Here is a 12,030-nt window from a genome sequence, read left to right on the forward strand (position 1 = left end):
ACAAACACACGCGCACACACAAACACACGCGCACACACAAACACACGCGCACACACAAACACTCGCGCACACACAAACACACGCGCACACACAAACACACGCGTGCGTGTGCGCTCGCATGCATCTTCAAAGCGCAACACTTTTTTTTTGCCAGCTGTGGAAATGTTGCGGAGACGAAATGCGGCCGCTGCTTTGAATGGATTTAGGGGCCCTTTGCCAAATCCACTGCTGGATGAAGGCGTCTGCACTCGTCGGCCGCGTTATTTTCATGGGGGGGGGGGGGGGGTTGCCCCCTTTTCAGTTGGCCAGCGGCACCGCTGCTAGAGGCGTCACGGCCACACCGCTGCTAGAGGCGTCACGGCCACACCGCTGCAAGAGGCGTGACGGCCACACCACTGCTAGAGGCGCGACGGCCACACCACTGCTAGAGGTGTCACGACCACACCACTGCTAGAGGTGTCACGGTCACCCCACAGCTAGAGGGGTCACGGCCACACCGCTGCAAGAGGCGTCACGGCCACACCACTGCTAGAGGTGTCACGGCCACACCACTGCTAGAGGCGTTACGGCCACACCACTGCTAGAGGCGTCACGGCCACATCACTGCTAGAGGCGTGACGGCCACACCACTGCTAGAGGCGTTGCGGCCACACCACTGCTAGAGGCGTCCCTGCCACATCACTGCTAGAGGCGTCACGGCCACACCGCTGCTAGAGGCGTTGCGGCCACACCACTGCTAGAGGCGTCACGGCCACACCACTGCTAGAGGCGTGACGGCCACACCACTGCTAGAGGCGTCACGGCCACATCACTGCTAGAGGCGTGACGGCCACACCACTGCTAGAGGCGTTGCGGCCACACCACTGCTAGAGGCGTCACTGCCACATCACTGCTAGAGGCGTCACGGCCACACCGCTGCTAGAGGCGTTGCGGCCACACCACTGCTAGAGGCGTCGCGGCCACACCACAGCTAGAGGGGTCACGGCCACACCGCTGCTAGAGGCGTTGCGTCCATACCACTGCTAGATGCGTGACGGCCACACCACTGCTAGAGGTGTCACGACCACACCACTGCTAGAGGTGTCACGGCCACCCCACAGCTAGAGGGGTCACGGCCACACCACTGCTAGAGGTGTCCTCGGCCACACCACTGCTAGAAGTGTCACGGCCACACCACTGCTAGAGGTGTCACGGCCACACCACAGCTAGAGGCGTCACGGCCACACCGCTGCTAGAGGGGTAACGGCCACACCACTGCTAGAGGCGTCACGGCCACATCACTGCTAGAGGCGTTGCGGCCACACCACAGCTAGAGGCGTCACGGCCACACCACAGCTAGAGGCGTCACGGCCACACCACTGCTAGAGGCGTCGCGGCCACACCACTGCTAGAGGCGTCACGGCCACACCACTGCTAGAGGCGTCGTGGCCACACCACTGCTAGAGGCGTTGTGGCCACACCACTGCTAGAGGCGTCGTTGCCACACCACTGCTAGAGGCGTTGTGGCCACACCACTGCTAGAGGCGTCACGGCCACACCGCTGCTAGAGGCGTTGCGGCCACACCACTGCTAGAGGCGTCACGGCCACACCACAGCTAGAGGCGTTACGACCACACCGCTGCTAGAGAGGGCAGGGCCACACCACTGCTAGAGGCGTCGTGGCCACACCACTGCTAGAGGCGTTGTCGCCACACCACTGCTAGAGGCGTCACGGCCACACCGCTGCTAGAGGCGTTGCGGCCACACCGCTGCTAGAGGCGTCACGGCCACACCGCTGCTAGAGGCGTCGCGGCCACACCACTGCTAGAGGCGTCGCGGCCACACCACTGCTAGAGGCGTCACGGCCACACCACTGCTAGAGGCGTTGCGGCCACACCGCTGTTAGAGGCAAGCAGCAGCGAGGGCGAGAGGGGAGGAGGAGGCTCGGGTGTAGCCACCGCGTGGCCCGTCGCCACGAACCTCCTCCCCTCTCCTCCCGCAGCCCCTCGCTGAGCCGGGGCTGATCGCCGCAACCCCCCCCCCCCCCCCACGGGAGAGACACTTTACGCTGATTTTATTAAAATGCTTTATTGATCTTATCTAACGGAGGTGAGGTGAGAGTTTTTGTTTGGGTTGGGGGAAGGTCTGGGATGTGACACAACATCTAAACAATGCCAGCTGCAGTTGGCAAGTGTTATGACTTTGCTCCCCATTAAAATATTAGATTTAACAATATGTCTCTCAGCGGCGGTGACGGTGATCGCAACGTGCAGCCATCGCGTCAATCCACTGCTGGATGGAGCACGTGGTTCGACTCGGTGCGAGTCGTGGGCATCGATGGACCGACGCTGGGTGGGCAACGCCTGGCGCCTCGCACGTGTTTGACAATCATCGGGCGGAACGAGTTCATCTGTAACTTGAATGTCGTAGCTGCGAAGCTGTGGCGGCTGAGTGTGCTGAGTTGAGACGCTCTCTGTAAAATGTAAGATGTGGGAATCAAAGTCAGCGCCGGGTGACGGCGTTTGTCTGCGTCGAGTTGGTGAAGGGAGAGTTGCCCCCCACGGGGATCGGCTCGGCCATCGCTCGCCACAGACGTTAGCCGTGGCCAGGGATCCGACCCAGGGGGCCCAGGTGAGCGGCGCTAACAGCGGTGCCCCCTCCCCCCTCCGCTAACTGGACTACAACAACAACAACACATTAAATAAATGAATAAATATTTACAATAAACACGTCCGAGTAGGAGGCGTCGCTCGCCGAAACGTAATCTTGAGTTTGCCGTGCGGCTATCGCGCCACCACAAACTCTCAACAAACAAATGGCAAAATACGGAACACTCTTGCGTCTATTTTGAACTTCTTTCGCACCGTACGTAGCCAACCGTGCTAATCGGAGGTGCAGTGTTGAGTCTATGGCGCAGTGTTGAGTCTATGGGCAGTGTTGAGTCTATGGGTAGTGTTGAGTCTATGGGTAGTGTTGAGTCTATGGGCAGTGTTGAGTCTATGGCGCAGTGTTGAGTCTATGGGCAGTGTTGAGTCTATGGGTAGTGTTGAGTCTATGGGTAGTGTTGAGTCTATGGGCAGTGTTGAGTCTATGGCACAGTGTTGAGTCTATGGCGCAGTGTTGAGTCTATGGCGCAGTGTTGAGTCTATGGGCAGTGTTGAGTCTATGGACAGTGTTGAGTCTATAGACAGTGTTTAGTCTATGGGTAGTGTTGAGTCAATGGCAGTGTTGAGTCTATGGGCAGTGTTGAGTCTATGGGCAGTGTTGAGTCTATGGCAGTTTTGAGTCTATGGGCAGTGTTGAGTCTATGGTGCAGTGTTGAGTCTATGGACAGTGTTGAGTCTATGGGCAGTGTTGAGTCTATGGACAGTGTTGAGTCTATGGGCAGTGTTGAGTCTATTTCAGTGTTGAGTCTAAGGGCAGTGTTGAGTTTATGGTCAGTGTTGAGTCTATGGACAGTGTTGAGTCTATGGACAGTGTTTAGTCTATGGGCAGTGTTGAGTCTATGGGCAGTGTTGAGTCTATGGGCAGTGTTGAGTCTATGGTCAGTGTTGAGTCTATAGGTAGTGTTGAGTCTATGGGCAGTGTTGAGTCTATGGCAGTGTTGAGTCTATGGGCAGTGTTGAGTCTATGGGCAGTGTTGAGTCTATGGACAGTGTTGAGTCTATGTGCAGTGTTGAGTCTATGTGCAGTGTTGAGTCTATAGGTAGTGTTGAGTCTATGGGCAGTGTTGAGTCTATGGCAGTGTTGAGTCTATGGGCAGTGTTGAGTCTATGGACAGTGTTGAGTCTATGGGCAGTGTTGAGTCTATTTCAGTGTTGAGTCTAAGGGCAGTGTTGAGTCTATGGACAGTGTTGAGTCTATGGACAGTGTTGAGTCTATGGACAGTGTTGAGTCTATGTGCAGTGTTGAGTCTATAGGTAGTGTTGAGTCTATGGGCAGTGTGGAGTCTATGGCAGTGTTGAGTCTATGGGCAGTGTTGAGTCTATGGACAGTGTTGAGTCTATGGACAGTGTTGAGTCTATGGACAGTGTTGAGTCTATGTGCAGTGTTGAGTCTATAGGTAGTGTTGAGTCTATGGGCAGTGTGGAGTCTAAGGCAGTGTTGAGTCTAAGGGCAGTGTTGAGTCTATGGACAGTGTTGAGTCTATGGACAGTGTTAAGTCTATGGGTAGTGAGTAAATGGCAGTGTTGAGTCTATGGGCAGTGTTGAGTCTATGGGCAGTGTTGAGTCTATGTGCAGTGTTGAGTCTATGGGTAGTGTTGAGTCTATGGGCAGTGTTGAGTCTATGGCAGTGTTGAGTCTATGGACAGTGTTGAGTCTATAGGCAGTGTTCAGTCTATGGGCAGTGTTGAGTCTATGGGCAGTGTTGAGTCTATCGCAGTGTTGAGTCTATGGGTAGTGTTGAGTCTATGGTCAGTGTTGAGTCTATGGACAGTGTTGAGTCTATGGACAGTGTTTAGTCTATGGTTAGTGTTGAGTCAATGGCAGTGTTGAGTCTATGTGCAGTGTTGAGTCTATAGGTAGTGTTGAGTCTATGGGCAGTGTTGAGTCTATGGGCAGTGTTGAGTCTATGGACAGTGTTGAGTCTATGGACAGTGTTTAGTCTATGGGCAGTGTTGAGTCTATGGCGCAGTGTTGAGTCTATGGGCAGTGTTGAGTCTATGGGTAGTGTTGAGTCTATGGGTAGTGTTGAGTCTATGGGCAGTGTTGAGTCTATGGCACAGTGTTGAGTCTATGGCGCAGTGTTGAGTCTATGGCGCAGTGTTGAGTCTATGGGCAGTGTTGAGTCTATGGACAGTGTTGAGTCTATAGACAGTGTTTAGTCTATGGGTAGTGTTGAGTCAATGGCAGTGTTGAGTCTATGGGCAGTGTTGAGTCTATGGGCAGTGTTGAGTCTATGGCAGTTTTGAGTCTATGGGCAGTGTTGAGTCTATGGTGCAGTGTTGAGTCTATGGACAGTGTTGAGTCTATGGGCAGTGTTGAGTCTATGGGCAGTGTTGAGTCTATGGGCAGTGTTGAGTCTATGGCAGTGTTGAGTCTATGGGTAGTGTTGAGTTTATGGTCAGTGTTGAGTCTATGGACAGTGTTGAGTCTATGGACAGTGTTTAGTCTATGGGCAGTGTTGAGTCTATGGGCAGTGTTGAGTCTATGGGCAGTGTTGAGTCTATGGTCAGTGTTGAGTCTATAGGTAGTGTTGAGTCTATGGGCAGTGTTGAGTCTATGGCAGTGTTGAGTCTATGGGCAGTGTTGAGTCTATGGGCAGTGTTGAGTCTATGGACAGTGTTGAGTCTATGTGCAGTGTTGAGTCTATGTGCAGTGTTGAGTCTATAGGTAGTGTTGAGTCTATGGGCAGTGTTGAGTCTATGGCAGTGTTGAGTCTATGGGCAGTGTTGAGTCTATGGACAGTGTTGAGTCTATGGGCAGTGTTGAGTCTATTTCAGTGTTGAGTCTATGGGCAGTGTTGAGTCTATGGACAGTGTTGAGTCTATGGACAGTGTTGAGTCTATGGACAGTGTTGAGTCTATGTGCAGTGTTGAGTCTATAGGTAGTGTTGAGTCTATGGGCAGTGTGGAGTCTATGGCAGTGTTGAGTCTATGGGCAGTGTTGAGTCTATGGACAGTGTTGAGTCTATGGACAGTGTTGAGTCTATGGACAGTGTTGAGTCTATGTGCAGTGTTGAGTCTATAGGTAGTGTTGAGTCTATGGGCAGTGTGGAGTCTAAGGCAGTGTTGAGTCTAAGGGCAGTGTTGAGTCTATGGACAGTGTTGAGTCTATGGACAGTGTTAAGTCTATGGGTAGTGAGTAAATGGCAGTGTTGAGTCTATGGGCAGTGTTGAGTCTATGGGCAGTGTTGAGTCTATGTGCAGTGTTGAGTCTATGGGTAGTGTTGAGTCTATGGGCAGTGTTGAGTCTATGGCAGTGTTGAGTCTATGGACAGTGTTGAGTCTATAGGCAGTGTTCAGTCTATGGGCAGTGTTGAGTCTATGGGCAGTGTTGAGTCTATCGCAGTGTTGAGTCTATGGGTAGTGTTGAGTCTATGGTCAGTGTTGAGTCTATGGACAGTGTTGAGTCTATGGACAGTGTTTAGTCTATGGTTAGTGTTGAGTCAATGGCAGTGTTGAGTCTATGTGCAGTGTTGAGTCTATAGGTAGTGTTGAGTCTATGGGCAGTGTTGAGTCTATGGGCAGTGTTGAGTCTATGGACAGTGTTGAGTCTATGGACAGTGTTTAGTCTATGGGTAGTGAGTCAATGGCAGTGTTGAGTCTATGGGCAGTGTTGAGTCTATGGCAGTGTTGAGTCTATGGGCAGTGTTGAGTCTATGGACAGTGTTGAGTCTATGGACAGTGTTGAGTCTATGGGCAGTGTTGAGTCTATGGGCAGTGTTGAGTCTATGGTCAGTGTTGAGTCTATAGGTAGTGTTGAGTCTATGGGCAGTGTTGAGTCTATGGCAGTGTTGAGTCTATGGGCAGTGTTGAGTCTATGGACAGTGTTGAGTCTATGGACAGTGTTGAGTCTATGTGCAGTGTTGAGTCTATAGGTAGTGTTGAGTCTATGGGCAGTGTTGAGTCTATGGCAGTGTTGAGTCTATGGACAGTGTTGAGTCTATGGACAGTGTTTAGTCTATGGGTAGTGAGTCAATGGCAGTGTTGAGTCTATGGGCAGTGTTGAGTCTATGGGCAGTGTTGAGTCTATGTGCAGTGTTGAGTCTATGGGTAGTGTTGAGTCTATGGGCAGTGTTGAGTCTATGGCAGTGTTGAGTCTATGGGCAGTGTTGAGTCTATGGACAGTGTTGAGTCTATGGACAGTGTTTAGTCTATGGGTAGTGTTGAGTCAATGGCAGTGTTGAGTCTATGGGCAGTGTTGAGTCTATGGGCAGTGTTGAGTCTATGTGCAGTGTTGAGTCTATGGGTAGTGTTGAGTCTATGGGCAGTGTTGAGTCTATGGCAGTGTTGAGTCTATGGGCAGTGTTGAGTCTATGGACAGTGTTGAGTCTATGGACAGTGTTTAGTCTATGGGTAGTGTTGAGTCAATGGCAGTGTTGAGTCTATGGGCAGCGTTGAGTCTATGGGCAGTGTTGAGTCTATGGTCAGTGTTGAGTCTATGTGCAGTGTTGAGTCTATGGGTAGTGTTGAGTCTATGGGCAGTGTTGAGTCTATGGCAGTGTTGAGTCTATGGGCAGTGTTGAGTCTATGGACAGTGTTTAGTCTATGGGTAGTGTTTAGTCTATGGGTAGTGTTGAGTCTATGGCAGTGTTGAGTCTATGGGCAGTGTTGAGTCTATGGGCAGTATTGAGTCTATGGTCAGTGTTGAGTCTATGGGCAGTGTTGAGTCTATGAGCAGTCATCTTCTGAGTTATTTCGGTAAAGTCACGTAGAATGGGAATAAAATAATAAAAATAATAATATCAGAATAAAATTCTCACGACGTTTCGGCCTCAACACAAGTAGCCTTCCTCAAGTGAAGAAACAGGACTGTCTGGAAGACAGCGCTTGAGTGAACACTGCCAAGCATGAACAGCGTCTTTTAAGCTGTGTGGGAGGAACAGAGCGCCTTGACAAAGGAGTTAACATATAAATTAGCATGTGATTAGCACCACGGAGAGCGACGAGCTATGTTCTATGGCTAGCGGTCGTCTGTGGCTAGTGCTAGTCTATGGGTAGTGTTAGTCTATGGGAAGTGGTAGTCTATGGCTAGTGTTAGTCTATGGGTAGTGCTAGTCTATTGGTAGTGTTAGTCTATGGCTAGTGGTAGTCTGTGGCTAGTGTTAGTCTATGGGTAGTGTTAGTCTATTGGTAGTGCTAGTCTATGACTAGTGTTAGTCTGTGGCTAGTGTTAGTCTGTGGCTAGTGTTAGTCTATTGGTAGTGTTAGTCTGTGGGCAGTGTTAGTCTATTGGTAGTGTTAGTCTATTGGTAGCGTTAGTCTATGGGTAGTGTTAGTCTGTGGCTAGTGTTAGTCTATTGGTAGTGTTAGTCTATTGGTAGTGTTAGTCTGTGGCTAGTGTTAGTCTATGGGTAGTGTTAGTCTATTGGTGGTGTTAGTCTATTGGTAGTGTTAGTCCATTGGTAGTGTTAGTCTGTGGCTAGTGTTAGTCTATTGATAGTGTTAGTGTATGGCTAGTGTTAGTCTATGGGTAGTGTTGTCTATGGGTAGTGTTAGTCTATGGGTAGTGTTAGTCTATGACTAGTGTTAGTCTATGGGCAGTGTTCAGTCTATGGGTAGTGTTAGTCTATTGGTAGTGTTAGTCTATGACTAGTGTTAGTCTATGACTAGTGTTAGTCTGTGGCTAGTGTTAGTCTATTTGTAGTGTTAGTCTTTGGCTAGTGTTAGTCTGTGGCTAGTGTTAGTCTATTGGTAGTGTTAGTCTATGGGTAGTGTTAGTCTATGGTAGTGTTATTCTATGGGTAGTGTTAGTCTATTGGTAGTGTTAGTCTATTGGTAGTGTTAGTCTATGGGTAGTGTTAGTCTGTGGCTAGTGTTAGTCTATGGGTAGTGTTAGTCTGTGGGTAATCGGAGGTGCGGAGAAGTACAACAAACTAAACACAACAAGCGGATAGTGTGTTGATGAATAGATGATGATGATGATGAAGAATATATGATGAATAGGTGATGTATTGGACAACGATCCTTCTTCACGAGGTGATGCTTCAGGCATTCGCCCTTCCTCTGCTTTCAAGCAGAAGGAGCGTTCCCTGACAAGTCACCGATCACGTTTCCTTTTGCAGCCACGGTGCTATTGACGAGTCAGTTTACAGTCTCGATTTTAAAGTGCACGGCGCAGAGGCGCGATCTCAAACGACGTCATTCTTTTCACGATTTTTTTGTTTTGTGTTTGGGGTTTGTCATTACATTATTTTCCCACCTCCGATTAGCACGGTTGGCAAACGCTGCGGTTCGAAAGAAGTTCTGCGTAGCGTACTTTACCGTACACCCGCGCGTACGCACAAGTTGTTCACCCAGAGAAGGAGCGAGCGTGCTGGCGGGGGATGTCCAGACACTGGCCGAGTTTTGCCACCGGGCTGACTTCTGGCCACGTGTGGACGAGGCGATGAGCGGACTTACGAGAAGCCACCACGTTGAGCCATCATTTGTGATGGCCAGGTCGCTCCTGAAAATAAAACAGCGACATTGCTCAATCCTTATTGACCTTGGTAAAATTAAAAAAAGTGCTTAGTTTTAGTTTATGCTACTCGCAACTAACAGCACTTGCCCCCAAAAGTTAAAATATATTGAGGCTATACGGGGTAATATTTGTCTTTTGGGAGTGGTGGCACAGCGGTTAGCGCACTGCACTACGACCCGAGTTCGATTCCCGCTCACGGTCACCAACACCAAAGTGACGATTATCTAAACCGGTGACGATTATCTGGACTTCCCCTAGGTAGACTCAGCCTTAACACGACTGCCCGGTGCGATGATGTATAAACATGAGGAGCGGGGAGACAAAGACGGCCGAGCGTGGTTCCGGCCACACATCACAATGGCGGCCTTCACAGATCATTTTGCTGGTATAAATTTCCACGTGACAAGCCACTTTCGTTGAACTATCATATCTGATAGCCAGGTCGCTTCTTAAAAAAATAGTTATATAGCACAGTGGGGCCTTACCTGGTCAAATAAACAATAGTTTAGTTTATAGGTTGCTACTCGCTACTAACAGCACTTGCCCCAATGGCCTGTTGAGGCTACACGGGGACGTCTTTGTCAACAATTCCACGAGGTGGCTTCTTGTTCCTCTGGTGAGGTCTTGGTGGCCACAAAAGTGTTGCCTCTAGCAGAGAGTTTGGCAATCGCTCGTGGTATTTTGCGCTGTGGTGCTGACACAGTGGGCCTTAACCTGGTAAAAAAAAAATATTCACTTTGTTTTGGTGATCTGTGCCTAACGCCTGACCACTCTGTACGCTGCGCGTGACGCGTGGTAGGCTACGTGGCTTTTATAGGCAATTTTTTTCAAATCTTTTTGGTTTTTTCATGAAAGGCAATTTACGCCAAATGTGATACGTAGAGAAATGTTGGATGGAATAAATGCAATACAGTCTTTCAATTGTTTGTCTTTTTCATTAAATGTATTATTTTATTTTTTACCCGTGATGTGACGGGCAATTACACTCGTAAAAAAATAGTTTGGTTAAAAAAAATAAAGTTCACGCTTCGGGCCCCAAGTAGCTCAAGGGGGGCACTGATTCGTGAAAACATTCGGGGATGCACCAAACGTCAGCGCCCATTCATAATTCTAATGGACATAACCAGATATTTAAAAAGATAATACATCAATCTAACCACTCTCCTTAGTTTTCCTGTATCTCGCTTCTCTCGTCTCACTACATAGGCGTCGTGGTGGCTAGGAGATGTTAACTACCTCGCCTGGTGTGCAGGAGCTCGTGGGTTCGATCCCGACCCTGACGCCTGCTGCTGCTGTATATTTGGAGTTGGCGTCTCTCTCTCATCATCATCACGGTGGCTAGGAGATGTTAACTACCTCGCCTGGTGTGCAGGAGCTCGTGGGTTCGATCCCGACCCTGACGCCTGCTGCTACTGTATATTTGGAGTTGGCGTGTCTCTCTCATCATCATCACGGTGGCTAGGAGATGTTAACTACCTCGCCTGGTGTGCAGGAGGTCGTGGGTTCGATCCCGACCCTGACGCCTGCTGCTGCTGTATATTTGGAGTTGGCGTGTCTCTCTCTCATCATCATCACGGTGGCTAGGAGATGTTAACTACCTCGCCTGGTGTGCAGGAGCTCGTGGGTTCGATCCCGACCCTGACGCCTGCTGCTGCTGTATATTTGGAGTTGGCGTGTCTCTCTCTCATCATCATCACGGTGGCTAGGAGATGTTAACTACCTCGCCTGGTGTGCAGGAGCTCGTGGGTTCGATCCCGACCCTGACGCCTGCTGCTGCTGTATATTTGGAGTTGGCGTGTCTCTCTCCCCGTGGTCGCGTGGATTTTCCCTTCCAAATTTAGAATGGACGTCACGGGTTCAGGGTATTGGCTGCCGCTAATAATTCCCACGTGATAAGCCGCTTAGTTGAGGTATCATTTGTGGCCAGGTCACTTCTGAAAAAAAGCTATACAGCTCAGTGGGCTTTGCCTGGTAAATATAAAAATAAAAACAAGTTGAAGTGTTGTAGTTTAAATTTAGATTGAAAGCTTTCGTGACTGCAGGGATTCACATTCTTGGTTCTTTCTTTGGGTTTCACACCTGATGACGATTGCTTGTGTTACAGTCGAAACGTCGTGAGAATTTTTTTTTATTGTTTCCCTTCTACGTGACTTTTCCGAAAGAACCAATAATATGTTATAGTTTAGTTAACATCAGTATCTCGTGTCCACATCTCTCTCAAATATCACTCCATCACGACCTCACCTGCATCTCGTCGTCTCCTACCATTACGATGACATGTCCACTATCCGTCGGCGTTTGTGTCATCTCATCTCACACGATCTCTTATCTCTATGTCGATAGCCCGTCTGTCATCTCGCGAAGAGTCTTAAGATTGAATTATCGCCGCTAAGCAAGAGAGAGAGAGAGAGGGGGGGAGAGAGAGCTTAGAGACTTAGGCATGAAGCGTGACTGTTTTAGAGAGGGGCGACTACTTCGTGTGGGTCGAGCGATAGAGAGAGGTAGAGGGGAGAGAGAGCGCAACGAGAATTTATACGTGTCGAGATTTAGGGAGATGCCGAAGGGAATAAATAGAGATGGAGAGAGAGAGAGGAATGTGAAAGATATAGCGAATATTGAGAGAGGGAGAGGATGAATATGTAGAGAGGGGAATAGATAGAATAGAGAGAGAGGGGAGGGGGAGAGAGACAGAGAGAGCGAGAAGCTAGGCGAGCCATCAGACACAAGATTTAAAATCCCGGGGAATTAGCGGCGACACAAAACAAAAGAGGGAGTCGTGAGGCAATTTGTGTGGCGGGAAAAGGGACATTAATCACACGGGGGGGGGGGGGGCGTGGAGAAGGGGGAGGGGGGTGGAGAAGGAGGGGGTGGAGAAGGGGGAGGGGAGGTGGGTGGAGAAGGGGGGGGTGGAGAGGACGGGGAGGG

At 49.8% G+C, this 12,030-nt stretch overlaps 1 long non-coding RNA gene across 1 annotated transcript in view; it reads right to left on the reverse strand.

Moving 5' to 3' along the window:
- Positions 1 to 2,080: 2,080 nt before the first annotated feature.
- LOC142905421 (uncharacterized) overlaps positions 2,081 to 12,030 on the reverse strand; it is a 33,237-nt gene continuing 23,287 nt past the window's right edge. The window contains exons 2-3 of the long non-coding RNA XR_012929590.1: positions 8,939 to 9,090; positions 2,081 to 2,452 (exon numbers count right to left, since the gene is read on the reverse strand). This is a non-coding gene — a long non-coding RNA (uncharacterized LOC142905421). The remainder of the gene's footprint in view (positions 2,453 to 8,938; positions 9,091 to 12,030) is intronic.

Source organism: Petromyzon marinus, chromosome 54 (assembly GCF_048934315.1).
Source record: "Petromyzon marinus isolate PM22_M1 ecotype Great Lakes invasive population chromosome 54, UKy_Petmar_22M1.pri1.0, whole genome shotgun sequence".
Classification (NCBI taxonomy): Eukaryota; Metazoa; Chordata; class Hyperoartia; order Petromyzontiformes; family Petromyzontidae; genus Petromyzon; species Petromyzon marinus.